Source organism: Mirounga leonina, unplaced genomic scaffold (assembly GCF_011800145.1).
Source record: "Mirounga leonina isolate KUSES-001 unplaced genomic scaffold, KU_Mleo_1.0 Mir_53, whole genome shotgun sequence".
Lineage (NCBI taxonomy): Eukaryota > Metazoa > Chordata > Mammalia > Carnivora > Phocidae > Mirounga > Mirounga leonina.
The window spans coordinates 75,778,987-75,796,607 of NW_023270807.1; the positions used below are offsets into that span (position 1 = coordinate 75,778,987).

At 36.3% G+C, this 17,621-nt stretch overlaps 1 pseudogene; it reads right to left on the minus strand.

Annotated features, from left to right (window-relative positions):
• LOC118001402 overlaps positions 1 to 16,408 on the minus strand; it is a 77,982-nt pseudogene extending 61,574 nt beyond the window's left edge.
• Between the last annotated feature and the right edge of the window lie 1,213 nt (positions 16,409 to 17,621).

Sequence of the window (17,621 nt, forward strand, 5' to 3'; positions counted from 1 at the left end):
AAGAAAGAAAGAAAGAAAGAAAGAAAGAAAGAAAGAAAGAAAGAAAGGAAGGAAGGAAGGAAGGAAGGAAGAAAGGAAGGAAGAAAGAAAGAAAGAAAGGAAGAGTGAGAAGAAGGAAGGAAGGAAGAAGGACGGACAGACAACACATCCCTGGATAATCTCTAAAAGTTTACAATCATTTTTTTTCACTAACAATATGGAAGTATAAGTGAACATAAGCATAACCACTCATAGGTATACTTATAATGCCTTATGTATATAAAGCTATAGTATAAAGGGATTAGGCTGTAAGTGCAGCAACATGATGAATGGGATGTTTTTGTTGCCTTGGAATTGGTGGCTAAGATCCAAGCCTAAGATACAAAGAGATATCCTATACTAACCAAACTAAAGAGAACTTCAAATAATTGGGATCCTTCCTCCATGGGGTTATTAAGTGGTGGCTGACCCCACTACTCTCCTTAGTAAACACCACAAGTCATTCCCTTTACCTACATGGGCAGGGATGGAGAGAGAAGGGGGAATAAATTTGTTGGAGTTGTAGGAAAGGATTATTGTTTTTCCCTCCCTTTCCCAATGTCAATTTGGGGAAAGGATGGGACTCAAGACAATTATTCAGAGAGGAGCCTGGAAAAAAAGACAAGAGAAAGAGAAAGAAGAAAGAAAAGAAAGAAAGGGGCGGGGGGAGGGAGGAAGGAAGGAAGGAAGGAAGGAAGGAAGGAAGGAAGGAAGGAAGAAAGGGAGGGAGGGAGGGAGGGAGGGAGGGAAGGAAGAAGTAAGAACTCTTACTTGTGATGTGGTTTGAAGTAGGGTCCTGAGCCAATGGTCAAAAAAGAATTCTTGAGATGTTCTCAATTCAAAAAGATGTATTTATCAAAGCACAGAGACAGACCCTGGGCAGAAAGAGCTGCATTGGGATTGCGAGGAGCAATTGATTACATATTTTGGAGTTGGGGAAGGTAAAGACAAGGAAAGTTTCCAAAAAGGATTTTCATATGTTAAAGAAGACTAACAGGATCCTGTAGGCCTAGCTATTGTCAAGCTAAGGGTTTTTTCCCTCTAGCAAAGCATTAAGACAGTTGGGAGTTACTCGAGGAACGTCATCCTCTGCCTGGCTCAAATATTTGTCAAAGGGCTGCAGATTATAAGGAAATTTAATTTTATCTACATTTCTTTTGCCTTTGCTCTCCACATCACTTGGACATTAGCTTAGAAGTAGACTTGCTAATCTTCTTCAGTATTGTTTTGAACAAGAGGAAAATAGAGTGGGAAAAAAGAGGATAGAAGGGAAAAAGAGGATAGAAGAGAAAAAAGAGAAAGGTATGGAAAGTCTAAACTACCACTATGAGGAACAGAAAGGAAGTAAGTGAAGTGGACCCCATGGAATCCCATAGCGCTTGCCTGTTCTAAGCCCAAGATGGCCATTTAGGTATGTCAACAGTAAGAGACTCTGCAGTAAATATTCAGGAACAACCTCTGAGAAGGGATTAAGAAGAAATCAAATTAGACTTGGTCCCTCACATCAGGGAACCTTGAAATGGGATTACCCACCATCAAATTAATTAACATATCCATCACCTCACATAGTTACCTTGTGTGTGTGTGTGTGTGTGTGTGGACATTATTTAGGAGGTGGAGAGGACATTATTACTGTATGTATTGGCTAGACTAGTCTGGCTAATTAATTTAAACGGAACAAAATTCCAGGCAACATATTATGCCCTAGGTCTCTATTTAAGTAAGCCATGATTCCCATTTTGAATCTGCATGAGCCTTGTTTCTGAGTGATAACTTGGAAATTAAATTCTAATATAATAGATGGACTTAAAGTCTGACTGCCTTAGGAACACTAAGCAGTAAGAGGTTTGAACATAAAGTCCATAAGCCAGATCAGAATATGATATTACTTCCTAGTCATATCTCTTGTTATTTCTGTAATACATAGCTTTTACTCTAAAGCATTTACTCAACCCAACATCATTCTCCTTATAGGCAGCAGAATGTTTGGCATTTACTTGCTGTAAGATGAGAACTCTGTGCACTAAGTTCTCACAGCGGCAGTCTAGGCAGGCCTCCTCCTCTTCTTAATGTACCCTGAAAAGGTTCCAATTGATTGTAAACACTTGCCAGCAAGTTCTGAAGTGCGTCCAGTTGTTTTTTCAGCTTGCTGTTAAGAGCCTTCACACCATGGCCCTGAGCTTTAATTTCTTCCATTTGAGAGAAATGGTCATCCAGTCATCTTTCAGCTCACAAGGCCTAAAGAGGTCATCTTTCATTGCAGATAACCCTGGGTTCTGGCATGTTCTTCATTAATGAAATCAATCCCCAGGAATATAAAACAGATAGCTCAACGTGGTCTGACAGATAGTGGCCAGAAACATAAGCCAATTGACATCTGAAGAGCCTTGAGGGATTAAAATGCATTCTGTGTATCTGTTCAGCTTCCCAGCATAGGTTTTCCCCCAATATCTCCCAAGTTTCATTCTATCTTTTAGTCTGACATCCTGCTCTATAATATCTATGTGTTCAAAAAAAAAAACAAAAAAACAAAAAACAAAACAGAGCTATATAGAATATGACGACATAAAACACAATGCACTTAAAATCACAATCCAATGACAGAAAGTCTTTGAAATAAGAATACAATGAGTAAGGTTTCCTTTATGTTTTCCCTAATCAATGAGACTTATTGTGAGTGATGAATAACTTACTGATTTAAAATTCTACTATCGTGGCACTAAGATTAAAGTTATAGTCTGATTAACCAAAGACATATTTCTGGATGATAAAATTTCATGCCTATCAAGTTTCTATATTATAGCCTGAGAAATGACATTTTACCTCTCCATTGTATTACCACCCCCATGTTATAACAAAGTTCTATAAACTCCATTGGCAAAGGCCCAACTCTCCTGATTAAGTACAGCTTTAAGACCCAAAATGATATTGGAAAATATTTTCATAATGCTGGAAACTCAGGTGCAATTAAAAAATATACTACTGAGCATTATTAATGCATAAAGCTCACCCCTCATATTTATTAATGCATTTAATGATATATTTTAAATGGCTAAAACCATATGATACAAATTGCTAATTCTACCCATTATGACTGAGATAAGTTATAAAGAGCATGAAGATTCCTGAAAGATTATAACACTTCTAAACAAATAAAGTAAGGTTAGCACACATCTTCATACCAATTCTCCAGTTCTAAGAAACAGAAAAGTTCCTTTGAATTCATTTCAGAGGCAAGATTAGAGTCTGTGTGATGTCAATAGGCCTCCTCCCCAGCAGTCTTTGTGTGCCTTCAATATGTCCAAGGAGATAAGTAGATCTTGTGTTCCTGACAATTAGACAGAAAGCAATAACTACGCTCTGTTTGGTATTTCAGGCAGCTCCCCCTCCTAGACTGCATCTCCAGGCTTAGCTCCAAAGAGACAAGAATTTTCCCTCTGACAAGAGAGCCTCTCCCACATCAGGAGTTCAAGTCTCTCCCTACAATGATTTTCTCTAGTCACAGAGCATTTTGTCCAGCATAATGGATCTTATCTATAGTACTGGTATTTGAAAGTAAATTCCACGTGACATTAAATTGCAATCAACTCCTCCATCAGTCTTGCCAAAATTCCATTAAGTCGTGTTTCCAAAAATTCCAGTCAGTCCACGACATTATTAGGTTTTCCAATTGTACCACCCATCTTTTTTCCATAATGATATTAAGCTTAATCAGCTCTCTTCTATGAACTGTATTTCGTGATGTTTGTTTTAATCTCCCAAGAAGTTTCTTCCAGATTTTCAATGTGTTTGTCATTTTCCATAATTTAGAAGTCCAGCTTTGCTATTTTAGGCAAGAGTACTTCAAGTTCCCCCCCACCCCCCCAGAAAGGTCATGGAGTTATATAGTTTCTTGATTCTGGAAATAATTTCCCAAAACAAGCCTTTCATGTGGAATCCAGAGTTCTTGACAGAGTCATTTTCCCTCTAACTTGCCTTGTTGTTTAGATATTGTAGAAAATTAATCATTAAAGCACCTAATGTCAATGCTAAACATGTGTCTCATGTGAACCATATACTCTAGCTGTGATTTCATAATAAAAAGCTGAATGAAAAGTGGAAAATCTACTCAATCATTCAAATGAGTGCCTATTGTTAGAATCAAAGTTTTAAATGTAATTTTAGAGAAATTGGTCTTGGATTTCTCTAACATCAAATGATGAGTTAGAGAATTAGTCTCCCATATAATAGTAATCCATCTGCTGAATTTGTAAAACCAGAAAATGATAGCAAATTTGGAGGAGTGTTCATGGTTGAGTAATCAATCAACCCCCATTTAAAAATATATATGAACTGGGGCGCCTGGGTGGCCCAGTCATTAAACATCTGCCTTTGGCTCAGGTCATGATCCCAGAGTCCTGGGATTGAGTCCCGCATAGGGCTCTCTGCTCACTGGGAAGCCTGCTTCTCCCTCTCCCACTCCCCCTGCTTGTGTCCCCGCTCTCGCTGTCTCTCTCTCTGTCAAATAAATAAATAAAATCTTTAAAATAAATAAATAATAAATATATATATATATATATATGAACACATGTGTATAACTATTTGATTTGATTTGATTTGGTCAATATTATTGAGTTATAATTTAAATAAAATATAATTCATCAATTTTAAATGTGCTATTAAGTTTTGACAAATAGATACAGTTATGCAACTACCATGATTGTGATACAGAATATTTTCATCACCCTAAAAAATTTTCCTTGCACCCCTTTGCAGTTATCCTCTTCCCCACTACCCCAAACCCCAGCCACTGGAAATCACTGATTAACTTTCTATCACTATTGTTTTGTTTTTTCTAGAATTTTATATAAATGGAATCAAACAGTATATATTTGTATGTCTACCATCTTTCACTCAGCATAATACATTGAGATTTCATCCATGTTTCTGCAAATATAAGGAGTTTGTTCCCTAGTGCTGATTAGTATTCTGCTAGTTTGCCTTTCCAGTTCTTCACTTCTTAAATCAGGATTAACCTAATTCCAGAAGAGCTGGTAGTAGGAGTAGTAACCCAACTATGGGAAACCCTACTCCTGCCCACAATGATATGGCCTGATGTCATAATCTCCTACAGATGAAAATACTGTTGGCTTCAAATCCTTCCTGTGCTCTGGATTGACTGCAGGTGGTGTTTTCTTGGCTTAATTTCAACTGACTTCCGGCCAATGAGAGGCAAGATATTTGAGAGTAGGAAAAACAGAATAAGCCTAGTATTTCTCTCTACATTTCTTCTTTGGCTTCAGCTCCCACCATACAAGTCCACCATGGTTCCAGTTTCCATCAGGTCAACCCAACCCCTGGGCTCTAATAACATCAATTTATCTCATTCCTTTGTCTTTCAAGCCTAGTAGTAATGTACCTTTTTCTGCTGCCAATTTCTGGATGCTCAGTGTTCTTTGTTTGGTTCTCATCTCTACCATCACCTACATAACCAATTCTCTGCATTACATTTCCTCTGCTGTAGGCTACTTGAAGTGTATCCTGTGTTTCTGGTTGATCCTGTTGTGGACTGATTGTTTGTGACCTCCAATCGTATGTTGAAACCCTAATCCCAGTGGGATGGTAGTTGAAGGTGGGCCTTTGGAAGGTAATTCCATCATGAGGGTAGAGCCCTCATGAATGCGATTAGTGCCCTAGTAAGAAGAGGGCAGAGAGCTAGCTTGTTCTTTTTTCTGCCATGTGAGGATACAAGAAGTTGGCAATCTGGAATCCGAAAGAGGGCCCTCACCAAAACCCAACCATGCTGGCACCATGATCTTGAACTTCTAGCCTCCAGAACTATGAAAAATAAATCTCTGTTGTGCTAAGTCACTTAATGTATGGCATTTTGTTATAGCAGCCCAAGCTAAAACAGACCCTGATTATATTTTACAAAGTCTGAACCACATGGTCTTATCCATCTTCACCTAACTTTTAATACAAAATTTATTCCATTTAATCCTCGTACTAATACTGGGGCATAATTATTATTCCCATTTATAAATGAAGAAATGAAGCCTAGAGAAGTTATATATCTATCATACAGAAGGTCACAGTGCTAATAAGTAACAGACGTTAAGATGCTAAAATGTTGAGAATAAATTAAAGGGGCTGATAATGGGCAATGAGAAGTGCTGAGTAAGCCAAATGGTTAGCAGACAGTAGGAGAGTTTACATATCCTTGGGCAAAAATGTAAAAGTATTCTGTAATTTGTTCCATGTGAATACAAACTATTTCTAATCCTCTTTTCTGATCAGAATGGAAAGAATACTTTTCCCAGATTAATAATCACAAACAATGCATCCAAGTTTGTGTTAATCTATTCTAGGAACAAGATCACATCTGACACAGAAGCTAAACTTGGCTACTACTTGGTTGAGTTTGTGGCAATCTGTTATCATCTTACAGGATCCACCAGGTTTTTTTCAGGGGCCAGACTAGTAAATAGAAATACAATGGCAACCACCATCCTGGATTTTTTATGTCTGTAAGGTTGGTGTTAATCACTGCCATTCCCCCTCAGATACAATATTGTGATTTACTATTTGGTCAGGGCCTAGCAGGCAGAGTTAGATAATTCTATTTAATCTTTCCTACTACAATACCTCTTATCCCAAAGACCAAAGAGTGGGGAATGTGCCAAATATAAAGCATGCCTATTCCAATTATATAATCAGAAACTGGGTAAATGACCACTTTGGAGCCAGGCCCAAGCTCCCATTATGTCCCCACTCTGACAGGGCATGGTGATGGCAACCTGGACTCTACACCTAATAGCTCTCAAAATGTTTGGGCATTCCTCTTTCTATGTTCTATAGTTACCTTACTAAATGGCCACAGTTCCCTTTGGGGAAACACCTGGGGACACATTACTAAGTACACTGCCATGGTGTTGCACGGTCCTTCCTCTAGGGGATCTGGCATCTGGCCTCTCTTTCAGTCAATGGAATCCCACTGTGAAACCACTTGAAGGCCAGGGATCAAGCCTTTTAATTAAGGCAACTGCTCTCAATCTCTTGATCATCCATTATTGAACTCTTTGTAGAAAAGAAACAATAAATTCTTGGTTATCTATTTATTTTACTGCTAGACATACCATGTTCTATTAAGAATCTCCACACTCCGAATTTCATGAGAAGATTGACTATTTCTTTCCTACTGTATCTCTTCTCCTCAGGAGAGACCAGTAGTATTTAATTTGATATAAAGAATTTCAGAACCCTAAAACAATTCTCGTTACTAAAAGTACCAACATGTTAATATTGATGAGATGTGTCAAAGTCAAATATAAATGTTAACTTTCACATATAATCCAGTCTATAAGGTGGTCACTGTAACCATCCTGCATCAGGAAGGGCTTCCACTAAACTTAGAAAAGAACTGACTTTGTTTACATTTGGATATTTAAAATGGTGCCAATACTGTGCTTACCTTTAAAATAGGAATAGAAAATATAAACACTGCTTCAATTCCTTCATCCATAGGTATTTTTTTTTCTCTCACAACATAACTGCTGCTATTTTCTTTCCTGTCTTGTTGCATAAGAGTGTAAAGAAACATAAAAGTTAGAGAGAGAATACTCAGGGAATGACTTCACTGTTGAAATATCACTACTAGGTGGTGGAAAAGATTAAGAAAAAGAAACTGTGGTTTCACTGCAAGGTTTCTAACTATAAATATTTGGACACATCTTATCCAGACCCACAGAGCTGAAAGAAGGAACATTTTTTATTTCTTCAAGCTTTCAAAGATACCATGGAAGAAAATAAAAAGTCTGTAATTATATATTAAGGTGGCATATGATATAGGATATAAGTAAACTGAGCAAATAGTGACTTTTGACATTTTTAGACCTGAACTTGAAAGAATTCAACTGCTGTGTAAAAATACTGATGATGGGGGGAAATTGTATGTATAATAATCAGAAGAGAAAATGGGTTCTTAAACATAATGTGAGCAAGGAGAGAAATGGGGTCATTTAGAAAGGTGGCAGAGAGTGAGTGATTTTAATTATAAAGAGAAAAATGGAAGAGGCACCTGTGTAGCATAAAGCAGATAGAATTGGGCGGGAATGTGGTGTCAGTCTTGTCAGGTTCCTTATGCATAGGTTCTGTGATAGCAGAAGTAAGAAGGAGAGCTATGTACACTCTAATGGAGTATGTAAATCATGAAATAAAGACATCTTACATGCTCTTTGTCACCTCATTATTTATAATACACACAAAGGGGGAAATTACACATGTACATATACTCCTCCCCAAAGCTGTTAAAGTATTTTATTATATCATATCATAAGTCTCAGTTTCTCTAAAATACTGCCAGTTGGACCCAAACTTGTATCTACCTTTGGAATATATTTTTTTGGATGTACAGTTTTTGGGTATCTCTAAGCCTTGGAAATTCTTTGTTTCAGGTAAACAAAAAGTACAAAATATATTCATGTTATAACTCTTGTTTTCCTCTGCAATCTAAGTATGAGGACAGAACTTCATACTCTTAAGTTCAGATTCAGCCCAAACCAGAACTCACCAGTTAAACAATAATAACTGTGAATCACTCATTATATTAAATGGAGTAGAACTTATTTTAATCTAAAAATCCTTCTCTTCCAAACTTGCTAGATCATAAAAACCAGATATCATCTAAGAAAAGGAAATCATTGTCATTGTCTTAAACTGATCATTAAAAAGTTAAAAATAAAACAATATCCTCATTCATAAATATTAAAATAGGTAATTACCACATAAGTAAGGATAACAATCTAAAATAGCAAATCATATCTCAATTTTAATTCTGAATTCAACTAAGTAGCATCCATACCAACCATAGGAACAACTTTCTTGTGCAACAGATACATCAATATTTAATGGCTTGGCTCTATAAAGTCCTAGATTATTGAAATTTGTTACAATATTAACCAAATTAATCAGATAGGTGTTTATGAAAAGTCAGTGGGTATACTAATCTGATATTTGATATAACTGTTTCCAAACTAGAACACTAGACTTCATAATACAAACAAACAAACAACAACAACAACAACAATAACCAGCAGATCCCAGAGAACAAAAGCTGTATCAGGGCAGGTAAAGGCAAAAAATAGCCAACTCTTTGGAGATTTGTGTAAATCTCCAGCCAGCTTTTGTCTCTAGAAACAGGCAAAAGTGCATTGCTTTTCTCAGAGTGTTCAGAAATCTAACTGATGATTGGAATGTAAAAAAATGGCGACTCTAAGGTGGAGATGGGAAAATGAAGTCAGGCTGTAGACTGACCATCTGCCAAAAGGTGATGGAATGCACAACAGGAAAAAAAAAAAAAAAAGCTTTGAAATTCACCAGTAGCAACCATACAAAGAAAAAAATCCAACTTCATCCCATGAACTTTGAAAAGTGAGAGCCAAGGAAAGAAATAAGATTCTGGCTAGCAGAGCAGGACTCCTAACCAGAGCCTCAAAAGTTATCCTGGGGGAAGAAGGAAAATCTGTCAAATTCTAACAAATCTCACCAATACCACATAATCTGTAGAGACATGAAACTAGAAAAAGTCAGTAAAATCCTCAAGAGTAGGTGCCCAAATTATTAGAGACTGGGTCTTGGGCCCTCAGCAAATGCAGAAGAAACTTCAGGGCTCTCCATTTTACAGGCCTTTCTCTGAATTGAGAAAATGATATGAAACCCCAGATTATACTGCCGCAGGACTAAGGGTACAACTTCAACTAGATACAGACAGAATCTAAGAAGAGAAAACAAGGGTCAGGTCATCCAATGTACGCTGCATTCAGGCTTTAACAAGATCACTACTTTCCCATCCTATCCCTATCAGCAGGTTCTGAAAAAGTTCCTAGAACTCACATAACACAGCCCTAAAACTAAGATCACAGGGAGGAATAGTTCTCAAGTATGGTAAAGGCAAATTGCAACCACCCACTCTCTGAATCAGTTCCAATTTTACATCAGTGTACAGCTGCTCTTATTTAGCATAAGCTAAATAAAAAATAACTATGGGAGTCTGCCTGGCTCAGTTGGTGGAGCATGTGACTCTTGATCTCAGGGTTATGAGTTCAAGCACCATGTTGGGCGTGCAGCCTACTTTAAAAAACAAATCAATAAAAATAAATAAATAAAAACGTGCTTACTACAGAGCCCTCAAAAGGAACCCTTAAAAAATAAGTGAAAAGTAACTACATATACACACACACTACACCAAAAGAAAATAAAGAGAAAAAAAAAGTCAGGGAGATTATGGCATGCAAAAGCCAGATGAAGAATTTATTCTGGGAAAAAGAAATAAACAAACCCAATGAAAAGAGTATCATTCCCTACAAACACATCACGCTGTGAAAAAACTTAATAAATTTAATAACATAAAAGCTTAAAGCTAAGATAAATAACCAAATGAAATAAAAAGAGAAACTCCAGAGCTAAAGAAACAGAGATCTCAAACACCATTTGCAAATCAATAAATAAATTATAAACATCACGCCACAGACATACTGAAAAGCTTGAGATTATTAAGTGCCTATAAAGGACATGAACCAATAGTTTAATCAAGTAGAGAGAACTTGGTCCATGTAGAAGGAAAAGGTAATCCAGGTCAAAGAAAGAAGTATATGTGGTGTGCCATATGCAACAAATGGCACAGAGAATGTGTCCAAAGACATAATATAAAAATTTCCTGAAGTAATGGAAGAACTAAAATGGTGGACTGAAACGTTTAACAAATTCTGGAATATAACACGTATGAGCCTTTCCAGAGAACCAAAAAGTCCAATCAACCAGAAGATAAACCAAAGAAAGATCTCAATAGAAACAATGTTAAAAAAAAAAAAAATTGTGCTGTCTGAAGGGTACTGAATCCACCTACATGCAGGAAAAATAAAACTAAACATCAGTGACATTTATGTTATAAAAAGAGAATGCTATTCTAATATTTGACAAAGTAAAAAGAATCATATAAATAATAAAAACACTGAAGGTCAAGTAAGGAAGTTGGAAGCAATATAAGGACTCACTTTCTTACTTTCACATAAATAAGAAGTCATATAATACTATATTAAAATTAAACTTGGAATTTTTGATCTCATATTGATGCTTTTATAATCTTTTTTTCTTAATTTTAGTGGGATTTTTGTGAACTTTTGTGGTAAAAATTATTTTCCAAACTACAAAATCCACTTAATTTTTCTTTGTGTTAAGTCATTAGTTAATAGTGCTAAACTAGAATTATTGTAAAACCTCATTGTATAAAAATTATTGCTATCTGTGTGTATGTGTGTTGATGAGTATACATCTCTCTATGGGAACTGGAGTATAGCAAATTGTCTGAAATATTTACCTAAAGCTAGTGATGGATTTTTGAGATTATAAAATTTATGGCGATATTTTATCTTCATTGTTCTATATTTTGCTTGTATTTTTCATATACCGTTATTATATCAATAATGAAATCATTTTTTTCTAGAATTTGTGAAGAATTAATGGCTAAGATAGTGACAAGTCACACACTTGGAAATATTTCGCTTTTCACAGTTTTCTTGGCTGAGACTTTGTTGAGCTAAACAATTTTATCCTAAAGGACAAAAAGCTGTTACGCAGCTAAAAATAATGGGTTTTCAGAAAGGGAACTGGACAACAGAAGTGTAATAAATGTTTGGTTGTTTTGTTTTTTTTTTTTTTTTGAGTCCAGCAAAACACTTGGGAAAAGCATTGTTGACAGTCAAAGTTCTCTTCAGAGAATATTTAACTATTTCTTATTGAATACCCTGAAGATACTAGGAACAATTTTGTTTTTCATTACTGAAAAGGAGAAACGATTACAAAAACATGTCCCTGCTTCCCTCTAAGTTTACGGATGCCTGTTGGTTTTCTAACATTGAAGACATTGAGAGTGGAGCAGGCAAATTAGTGATTTAAGAAAAAGCTCACAATTTAAAACATGAACAATACTCAATTTTTACATGTGTGCTAGACCAATACATTTATATTTTAACCTAAATGTATGTCATTGATCATCCATCATTTGCAGAAGTGTATTATAAGTTCAAACACCTACTTAGAAATGTAGAAAATTAAACTAGAAGAGTCTCTGGCCCAATCTCTCTAAATTTACAGATGAGAAAACTGAAATCCTGAAGCTAAAGAGGCATATAATTTGCCAAAATTCATTTAGCTTGAGTTCAAATTCACATCTTCTCTCAGGCCTTTTGTCTTCCTATACCACCTAGCAATACTTCTCCTGAGTCCTGTTTGTTTGTTTTTGTTTTTTTAAAAAGAAAGATGCCCAACCCGATCACCTTTATGTCACATAAAGAAATAGTTATACAAAATTTCTCTTTGAATTCTTATAAATCCAATTTCTGTGTAAAAACATGGTAGATAAAAAAATTGAATTTTTACACATGAGAAAACTAAATATATGATTCTTCCATGATTTACAAGGCTCCTAACACTAGGAAACCAGTTTTTCCTTTCCTACATGTTTACAGTGTTATTTAAATTTTTTTTAAATTAATTTTTAGATCTGCATAGTTGCAAGATAATCTGTCACCCTCAAGTACTAGTATTCCCAGTGAAAGCAGAGGCCCTTTCTATTGTATCCCCAAGATGTAAGCAATCAGTGCCACCCAAAAATGGTCATCAGATCCTTTGAACAAGCTTTCCTTCAAATAGTTATCCTTTCACATAAGTGATTTTTGTTTTTCCAGAAAATTCAAACACTAGGAAAATAACACAGAAGCAACAGTATGATTAAGAGAAAGATGATTATTAGAAAGCAGAAGACTAAGATTCAAAATAATTCCTAGGTTCCTGCACAGAATTTTCCCAAAGTCCTAATTAGAAATAAAAGTCCTCATTTTACCTGATGGCGAGGAAGAGTGCTGTAAAATAATTATAACCAAAATCAAAGGATTTTGTCATGATTACACATAAATACATAGCTTAAGGTCAGTGTTCCATTTAACTTTCATCAAAAAGTGGCAAAAAAATAACTAAAAAGTGAAGCCTACCAAAAAAACATTTACAATCTAACTGAAGGACAAATTATACCATTTTCTCTGGATTTTTTTTTTTAAGTAGAAATCTTTACAAATGCATAGTGAAATAGTAAAGGCATGGGAGACGTACAATTTAGACTTTGGACAAGTAACCTTAGGAGTCCAGGTATTCTGTCCTGTTGGCTAAAGACTCAGTACAGAATATGGACATTTTTACAGAGTGCAAGCCCAGAAGATACAGCCAATTACCAAAAGGTAAGCCCAGGGCAGGAGGAGCAGGAGGAACATGAGATACTTTCTCTGGGACCCACACATGTTTGGATGATTGTGCATGATATCAGACTGATCGTGGATAGAGGCACAAGTAATAGGAAACCCACACAGTAAACAGGGAACTCATAAGAAGGAAGCCTGGCACTTGGAAACCTGGCACTGAGGGTAGGACAGATACACGTGTACCAAAGTACTAGTTGCAGAGAAAACAAAGAAAACCAAACTTTTAATTCCTCCCTGTTTCAAGACATAAACCTGAAGTGGGGCTGAAACTATAGAGGAGGATTATTAATTCCAGGGACAGAGGGTATGGAGACAGGAGCCAACAAGGACATTGTACCTAATTCAGTGTCTGGCACAAGGTCAATGCTCCAGATTGATTTGTTGACTTTAACTGATATAAGACAACATTTGGTGTGGTCTGTTCCTTGCAAAATAGTATACATGGCAACCTCTAAAGAGAACAAAAATGTAGATGGAAAAAGAAGAGGGAAATAAAGATTTTCCTCTTTCACATCCTAGGAACTGACTCTCTTAAATTTAAATTCCTGGAAGCTTGCTTGCTAACCTCAGTAATAGAATATCTGTACCCAAGCAGTGGAGGGTTCTAAACTTTACAGGGCCACTGACAGCAAAAGATAAGCAATGCTATAATGCAATCCAACAAGAATCCATCATTTCTTTTAGATAATCTTTTTCCTACATCTTTGCTAAATATTCAAATATGAAATTCAATGACATCTCAGAAGCTCCCATGAGTAAGTCTCTCTTCCTCCATTAATTAGGTACATCAAAGACAAATGCAAAAAAAAGACTAGATGTACCTCTATACACTATAGTTTCACAATACACTATACACTTTTCACTTCATACTTTCAAATTTATAGGCTGAATATTCAGAATGACTTGGTTAAACTGGCATCAGTGCCAAAACCAAACCCTTCTTACATCTTCTGTCCTGAAAAGACATTATGATAATGTATCTTCTGTGACCATAAAAGCACTAAGGATAATAAAGAAAAAGACATCGCGTGAAAGCAACAGATACTATTTCCAATAAAAAACAGACTATTTTTAAATGATACTATGAGTATTAGGAAGAATATTTTGGTCATTTTTAGTTTATTAAAAATATAATTTAACTGAGGGCGCCTGGGTGGCTCAGTTGGTTAGGTGTCTGCCTTTGGCTCGGGTCATGACCCCAGGGTCCTGGGATCGAGCCCCACATAGACATCGGGCTCTCTGCTCCGTAGGGAGCCTGCTTCTCCCTCTCCATGCTCTCTGTCAAATAAATAAATAAAATCTTTAAAATATATATATATATATAATTTAACTCATTATAAAACAAAAATTATCAATACTGTTATTCTGTCAAGCCTATCGCCGGAGGCCAGCAAAGTTTATCTAGTTTGTGTATCACACTGGCCTTGTGCTATTTCCCTCTTCTCAGATTTGGGCCATTGTAACACATGGAAAACAAGAGAAGCTGACACTAAGCCAAATGTTTTAGAAGTTTTGAAAACTCACATAGCAGCAAACATTTAAATCTATAACTAATGTGAAGTTTTAGGAATTTCAATCTTTCAATTACTGTAGTTCATCATACAATCAATTTAGGTAAATTTAAGTAATATAACATAGGGGTAAAAGCACAGTTTTTGGAATCAGAGACTTGAAATGGAAGCCTCAGTCTGCCTCTTGTTAGTAACTTGGGATACATTGTTAAACCTGTCTAAATCTGTTTCTTCTATTAAAAAATAAGAATAATATTATTTGTTACTTTGTGGAATGTTGTGAAGATTAAGTAAGATTATATATGTAAAGAAACGAGCATTGCTTGGCACAGAATAGCTACTCATTGCTCTAAAATTTCATTACCCTTATTCCTATTCTTGTAAGTCGGATAGCTCATAGGAAGTTTTCAGACGAGTGTTGGAGATGTGATTCTGATCATTAGCATTTAGCAGTTAACAATGCCAGCCACTGCTAGGAGGGGCAGGCAACCACTGATCTTTACCAGAAAGCCAATGTGGTTAGCTGAATGTTAGCTCCCCACCCTACCCACATTCAAGCTAATACGAAAAGCTCCCTCTAATAAATGCTTCTAGTGTTTCTAACATGCCCACTAAGTATTGAAAGAGAAATTCAGAGGGCTTTTTCAGATCTAAACAAAATTATTGCATTTGATTCAAGCAACAAGTCTGACCATTCCCAAATTGTTTGAATCAATCCCCAGAACACAGAGCAAAATGGTTTTTGTTTGTTTTAATTAGGAGTCTCTTTTAGATGCTGTGTCATCTAGCAACAGGAGCCTAAGGAATACTTCCCTTGTTAGTCATTAAAGCTGAGACCTACAAAGCATTCGTAAAACTCAGACTCCCACTTTCAACCATCATCAATCTCTAAATTTAATAAACTTTCTAGCCAGAGCCTCCATTGCCAGCGTAAAGAGTGACCAGTATACACAAAATGAACCAACGTCCTTTGTCTAGCAACATATTGATTCTGATAGATGGCAAAGGCCAATACAGAAGAGACCCTCAAGGGAGTTGTTGAGAAGTAAGCAGTATTGCCTATTAAACTTAACACCATCCATCTACACGTACATTGTGAAAGGTCTGAAAAATCATGTTATTCTTTTCACATGCCCATTCCAGTGAACACATTTATTTTAATGTAGGAGGTCTTCAGGGATCTGAATGTCTGGTCCTTTTTAACATGTTCATGTACCACATAGACAAAATGGAAGAACGACTCTTCCTTTCTGTGTTCCTAAAGGAGAATCCAAAAAACATTTATTCACATCAGCCCTGGTGTGCACAACATTTGAATAGCAAAACAGAATTATCTTCTACTTACTTTATCTCCTTGAATGTAGTGTACGGAGTGGAAAGCAAGGGCAACCGAAGCCAAATAACTGACTCGCCAGTAGATAGAATTAACTTGCTTGCAGCATGCCTTCACTGCTAGTATAATTTACCTCTTGCCATTTCAGTGCCATTTTTACCCTACACTGTGACAGTTGACAAGAATCATCCAGGCATCAAGCTGTCCCCAACCAGGAGAAATCATTCCTCAAAGAAAGTGCAAACTGTTTAACTCTGTTAACTCTTGCACACTAGCATAAGTAACTCTGCAGTCACTTCAAGTGACTGCCACCACCCTCTGTCCCCTTAAGCATTAATATAATCCACCTCTTAAATGCAGTGTGAGCGGGTAGGAGGCCCATCCATGTGTCCTCCACTCTCAGCCTGCTCCAGCCACATCATGATGAGCCACTACTCCCGCTGGGTCTAGATGCTGTTCTTTACTGCTCCCATGGGAAAGGAAAGAGAAGCGTCCTGCCCGGAAAGTCCACTGCTCCTGCAGCTCTTGGTCGAGGATACTGAAAGCGGCTTTCTTCTGCCTGGAGACAGAGTTGAGGGATGGGGAATGCTTGACAGGGGACTAAATGGGTTGTGGGCATTTTTTCAACATGTGGGTTTCAATATGTTTTACTTCAAAGGAGGAAGGATGATAATATGCAAGGTGGGGAAGGAAATAATACAAATACAGTGTTTTGTATTTGCGTATAGTACCTACTGGTTTATGAGCACCACAGGTAATGCCAACTTCTATAGGCGAGATATAACCTGAGCCAATTTTTCAGGAAACACCAACATAGGTGGAAACCAACTTTGAAATAAAAGGAAGAAAAAAAAAAAAAAGAATTAAATGCTCCAAGTGCAAAATTTTTCCAAGTTTTTAATGACTATATTTTATATGACTAAGTAAAGAATATTTCCTCAATAAAAACCTTATTTTCATCAAGCTTTTGAGTAACCACTACACTAAGTATTCTTAAAATACTCTGAAATGTGAACAAAAAATGTATTCAAAAGAAGTGTTAACTTCAGATCAAATTTGTAATAGTAAAAAACAAGAAACATTTTAATGTTCAAAGCACTGCTAAGAAAATTATGTATTCCAACATAACAGAATATGGACACACTAAAAATGTTGTTCACAAAGTTTTTATTTATATGAGAAAATACCCATAACATAAAGTTAAATAGAGAAAGTAATGCAAAATAGAAAAATCAATATGTTTGATGAGACCAGAGAAAGTGGGGTGATTTGTTTTTGTTCTCTCCTGGCAGAAATGGAGCTGAGAAGAGAGGGGAGGAAGGACAGTAAGAGAGATAGCCAAATAACATGAGGAAATCACCCAGGATATTTAAAGAATTCCCAATATTCAATTTTAAAATTGCATCTGCCAAAGTAAACTCCTTTTTGACCCTCTTAGACCTTCACTTAGAGTTATAAGCAAAGGCCTTG